Source organism: Triticum urartu, chromosome 3 (assembly GCF_003073215.2).
Source record: "Triticum urartu cultivar G1812 chromosome 3, Tu2.1, whole genome shotgun sequence".
Lineage (NCBI taxonomy): Eukaryota > Viridiplantae > Streptophyta > Magnoliopsida > Poales > Poaceae > Triticum > Triticum urartu.
Genome location: NC_053024.1, coordinates 673,077,635 through 673,083,634, shown reverse-complemented (window position 1 = coordinate 673,083,634; position 6,000 = coordinate 673,077,635).

Genomic DNA, 6,000 nt, shown 5'->3' with positions numbered 1-6,000 from the left:
TTTATGAAATCTTGCAGATAGGATGTCAAAACATTGTTTCCTCGACGATTTTCTTGAGGAAAGGTTGTATGTGATACAACCGGAAAGTTTTGTCAATCCTAAAAGATGCTAATAAGTATGCAAAGCTCCAGCTGTCCTTCTGAGGACTGGAGTAAGCATCTCGGAGTTGGAATGTATGCTTTGATGAGATGATCAAAGATTTTGGGTGTATACAAAGTTTATGAGAAACTTGTATTTCCAAAGAAGTGAGTGGGAGCACTATAGAATTTCTGATAAGTATATGTTGACATATTGTTGATCAGAAATGATGTAGAATTTCTAGAAAGCATGTAGGGTTATTTGGAAAGTGTTTTTCAATGGAAAGCCTGGATTAAGCTGCTTGAACATTGAGCATCAAGATCTATAAGGATAGATCAAAACGCTTGATAGTACTTTCAAATGAGCACATGCCTTGACGTGATCTTGAAGGTGTTCAAGATGGATCAGTCAAAGAAGGAGTTCTTGCCTAAGTTGTAAGGTATGAAGTTAAGACTTAAAGCTCGACCGCGGCAGAATAGAGAGAAAGGACGAAGGTCGTCCCCTATGCTTAAGACATAGGCTCTACAGTATGCTATGCTGTGTACCGCTCCTGAAGTGTGCCTTGCCATGAGTCAGTCAAGGGGTACCAGAGTGATCCAAGAATGGATCACAGGACAGCGGTCAAAGTCATCCTTAGTAACTAGTGGACTAAGGAATTTTCTCGATTATGGAGGTGGTAAAAGAGTTCGTCGTAAAGGGTTACGTCGATGCAAGCTTAACACCTATCCGGATAGCTCTGAGTAGAGATACCGGATGCATATAATAGAGCAACAATTTAGAATAGCTCCAAGTAGAATAGTTATTTGGAATAAGCTCCAAATAGAGCGTGGTAGCTACATCTAGGAGATGACATAGAGATTTGTAAAGCACACACGGATCTGAAAGGTTCGGACCCGTTGACTAAAACCTCTCTCACAAGCAACATGATCAAACCTAAAACTCGTTGAGTGTTAATCACATAGTGATGTGAACTAGACTACTGACTCTAGTAAACTCTTGGGTGTTAGTCACATGGCGATGTGACCTGTGAGTGTTAATCACATGGCGATGTGAACTAGATTATTGACTCTAGTGCAAGTGGGAGACTGTTGGAAATATGCCCTAGAGGCAATAATAAATTGGTTATTATTATATTTCCTTGTTCATGATAATCGTTTATTATCCATGCTATAATTGTATTGATAGGAAACTCAGATACATGTGTGGATACATAGACAACACCATGTCCCTAGTAAGCCTCTAGTTGACTAGCTCGTTATCAATAGATGGTTACGGTTTCCTGACCATGGACATTGAATGTCATTGATAACGGGATCACATCATTAGGAGAATGATGTGATTGGACAAGACCCAATCCTAAGCAAGCACTAGATCGTGTAGTTCGTATGCTAAAGCTTTTCTAATGTCAAGTATCATTTCCTTAGACCATGAGATTGTGCAACTCCCGGATACCGTAGAATGCTTTGGGTGTATCAAACGTCACAACGTAACTGGGTGACTATAAAGGTGCATTACAGGTATCTCCGAAAGTGTCTGTTGGGTTGGCACGAATCGAGACTGGGATTTGTCACTCCGTGTAAACGGAGAGGTATCTCTGGGCCCACTCGGTAGGACATCATCATATGCGCAATGTGACCAAAGAGTTGATCACGGGATGATGTGTTACGGAACGAGTAAAGAGACTTGCCGGTAACGAGATTGAACTAGGTATTGGATTCCGACGATCGAATCTCGGGCAAGTAACATACCGATAGACAAAGGGAATTGTATACGGGATTGATTGAGTCCTTGACATCGTGGTTCATCCGATGAGATCATCGTGGAACATGTGGGAGCCATCATGGGTATCCAGATCCCGCTGTTGGTTATTGACCGGAGAACGTCTCGGTCATGTCTGCATGTCTCCCGAACCCGTAGGGTCTACACACTTAAGGTTCGGTGACGCTAGGGTTGTAGAGATATTAGTATGCGGTAACCCGAATGTTGTTCGGAGTCCCGGATGAGATCCCGGACGTCACGAGGAGTTCCGGAATGGTCCGGAGGTAAAGAATTATATATAGGAAGTGCTATTTCGGCCATCGGGACAAGTTTCGGGGTCACCGGTATTGTACCGGGACCACCGGAAGGGTCCCGGGGGTCCACCGGGTGGGGCCACCTGCCCCGGGGGGGCACATGGGCTGTAGGGGGTGTGCCTTGGCCTATATGGGCCAAGGGCACCAGCCCCAAGAGGCCCATGCGCCAAGAGAAGAGAAAAGGGGAGAGTCCTAAAGGGGGAAGGCACCTCCGAGGTGCCTTGGGGAGGATGGACTCCTCCCCACCCTTGGCCGCACCCTTCCTTGGAGGAAGGGGCAAGGGCTGCGCCTCCCCCTCTCCCTTGGCCCTATATATAGTGGGGAAAAGGAGGAGCAAACCAATCTAAGGCCTGGCGCCTCCCTCTCCCTCCCGTGACACATCTCCCTCCTCCCGCAGCGCTTAGCGAAGCCCTGTTGGAATCCCGCTACTTCCACCACTCCGTCGTGCTGCTGGATCTCCATCAACCTCTCCCTCCTCCTTGCTGGATCAAGGCATGGGAGACGTCTCCGTTCCGTACGTGTGTTGAACGCGGAGGTGCCGTCCGTTCGGCGCTAGGATCATCGGTGATTTGAATCACGACGAGTACGACTCCATCAACCCCGTTCTCTTGAACGCTTCCGCGCGCGATCTACAAGGGTATGTAGATCCAATCCTCCCTCGTTGCTAGATGACTCCATAGATTGATCTTGGTGACACGTAGGAAAATTTTGAATTTATGCTACGTTCCCCAACATTCCCTACCCTGTGAACCAAAGGAGGCCAAAATCTTTTTGCAGGGGGCCCTCGGGAGAGGGAGTGAAAATGGCCAAAAAGGCCGAAAAAACAGGTGAAAGTAAAGAACTATGCGCCATGGTCTTTGGGGTCATCCGTGAAGGCATATGCCCGCGCCTCAATCTCGCCTCGCACAAGGCGCACCACATCGGCCACAGGCAATGCCGTGCTCGTGAAGACCCTGCTGTCACGCTCCTTGCACAACCCCCAAATGATGGAATTTTTTTTGAAACTATGACGATTTTTATAGCAAATTCGGAAACTATACACCCTAATGCAGAAAAATCAAAAGTATCACCCTGTCGGCCTCCTGTTGGCCGAAGAGGGACTTTTCGGTCTACCATTGGCCGAAGAGGGACATTTTGGCCAACTGCTGGCCAAAAAGGACTTTTCGGCCAACAGTTGGCCAAAGAGTCCCTCTTCGGCCAACACCGGCTCTACTGTTTTAGAAAATTCATATCAATTCAGATTTTTAGTATTTTAATTTGATTCTTTTTGCATTATATTAGAAATTTTATGAAGTTTCTGTAGATATCAAGTTTGTCTAGATTTGAAAGTTTGAATTTGAATTTTTATGAATTTGCTCAAATCACTAGATTGCCTATAATTTGAGCTAGGAGTATTCTTTTTAGATGGTTCTTTTTGCTACTGGTTCTTTGTGACGTTGTTTATCAGTAGTAATTAATTGGTGAATTTTAGGATTATTTAAAATTAGGTTTTCATGAAAACAGTTCTGTTTTAGTGTTTTATAGGTTTTGTGCTATTTCTTTTAATTTTAATTGCTTTAAATTGTTTTCTTTACTACCGCTGGAGGAGCGGTACTACCTCTTAGCATGGTTAAAACACCCCAACGAGAGAGAAAACATGAGCTGAAAACTGCCAGAGAGGTAGAGCAGTATGAGCGGCACTACCGCTGTAGCCAGCGGTACTACCGTTGGCCACAGCGGTACTGCCGCGTGGCCCAGTGGTACTACCGCACAAGAGTGGTACTACCGCTCCTACTGCCGCTCCTACTGCCGCTCCTACTACCGTTGAATCCGACACGAGAAGAGCAGGACCCAAAATCAAGGCGGTAGAAGAGCGGCACTGCAGCGGTACTATGGCTGAGAGCTCCAAGTGGTACTACCGCTTGGGCTCGCGGTACTACCGCTGGGACCAGACAAAAGCCACTCTCAAGAAAACAAGAACTACCATAACTTCTGCATATGAGCTCCGAATTGAGCAAACTCAAGCTTGTTGGAAACAAGACGACGAGTAGCATCAAAACAGCGACTGGTTATAGTAAGAAGAGGCAGGGGAGGAATGCCTAACAAAAAGAGGAGTGAAACCTCCAACCGAGAAGAACCGGCAAAACCTCCAACATCGAAAACATCATAGAAGATGCATGTGAACTTCGTTTTCGATGAACTCAAGCTTGTCATCAAGATGACCATAAGCTCTAAGACTCACAAAGAGAACCAAACAAGAACCAAGAAAGATGATGCAAGGATGCAATGGTTTGAGCTCTCTACGAATGATACGGTCAAGCTACTCATCGAGAGCCCCCCTTGATAGTATGACAACCGATCCTATAACCCGGTCTCCCAACTACCATCATGAGACCGGTAAAATAGAAAACCTATCAGGGAAAACCTTTGGCTTGCACATGGTCCACTTGAGCTAGATGATGACAATCTTGACTCCCTCAAGTTGGACCACCTTTCTTGATTGCGTTGGCTTGATGAAGACTAGTTGATTGCTCCCCCATACTCCACTATGGGTGAGCCACTCTTCCGCACATCTTCACAAGTCTATTGTCACCAGAATGGACGGCAAGCTACAAGCATTTGATCTCTTCGCGATGCTTCACTTGAATTTGCACACCGCAACCTAACCCCACAAAGAACTCTCACAAAGATCATGGGTTAGTACACAAAGCGTAATTGACAATGCTTACCATACCATGGGATCGCTTGATCCCTCTCGGTACATCTTCTATGCTTTGTGGGTTGATCAACTTGATTCACTCTTTGACTTAGTCTTGATCAACCTCTCACAAGACCAATCTTTAGGTAATTCCTTGAATAGCACCTTGGTCGACACAAACTCTCCTTGAAACCAATACATGTACTCCAAGAAAAGCCTATGGACAAAATCTTCAAATATAACTCAAGGCAACCATTAGTCCATAGAGATTGTCATCAATTACCAAAACCAAACATGGGGGCACCGCATGTTCTTACACTCGGGAATTGTCTTCCCCATCCCTTGCATATTATAGTTCATCACGAAGCCTTTGTGGCTTGGTGGCAGTGATTGGAGAACTGTGTCAATAACACTATCATGTGAAATATTAAGTCCCAACTGAGTCAAGTGATTATGATACCCATACATTTTGAGTATGTGTTCACTGACAGAACTGTTCTCCTTCATTTTTGCAGTTATAAAACCTGTTGGAGACTTCATATCTCTCAACCCAGGCATTTGCTTGAAATATTAACTTCAACTCCTGGAACATCTCATATGCTCCATGACGTTCAAAACGTCTTTGAAGACCCGATTCTAAGCCGTAAAGCATGGCACACTGAACTATCGAGTAGTCATTAGATCGAGCTTGCCAGACGTTCAAAACATCAGCATCTGCTCCTGCAGCAGGCCTTTCACCTAGCAGTCCATCAAGGACATAGTTCTTCTATGCAGCAATGAGGATAATCCTCAAGCTACGGACCCAGTCCGTGTAGTTGCTAACATCATCTTTCAACTTAGCTTTCTCTAGGAACACATTAAAATTTAGGGGAACGGTGGCACGGGCCATTGATCTACAACATAGATATGCAAATACTATCGGGACTAAGTTCATGATAAATTAAGTTCAATTAATCAAATTACTTAAGAACTCTCACTTAAATAGACATCCCTCGAGTCATCTAAGTGATACGTGATCCAAATCAACTAATCCATGTTTGATCATCATGTGAGATGGAGTAGTCATCAATGGTGAACATCTCTATGTTGATCATATATACTATATGATTCACGTTCTACCTTTCGGTCTCTAGTGTTCCGAGGCCATGTCTGTACAAACTAGGCTCGTCAAGT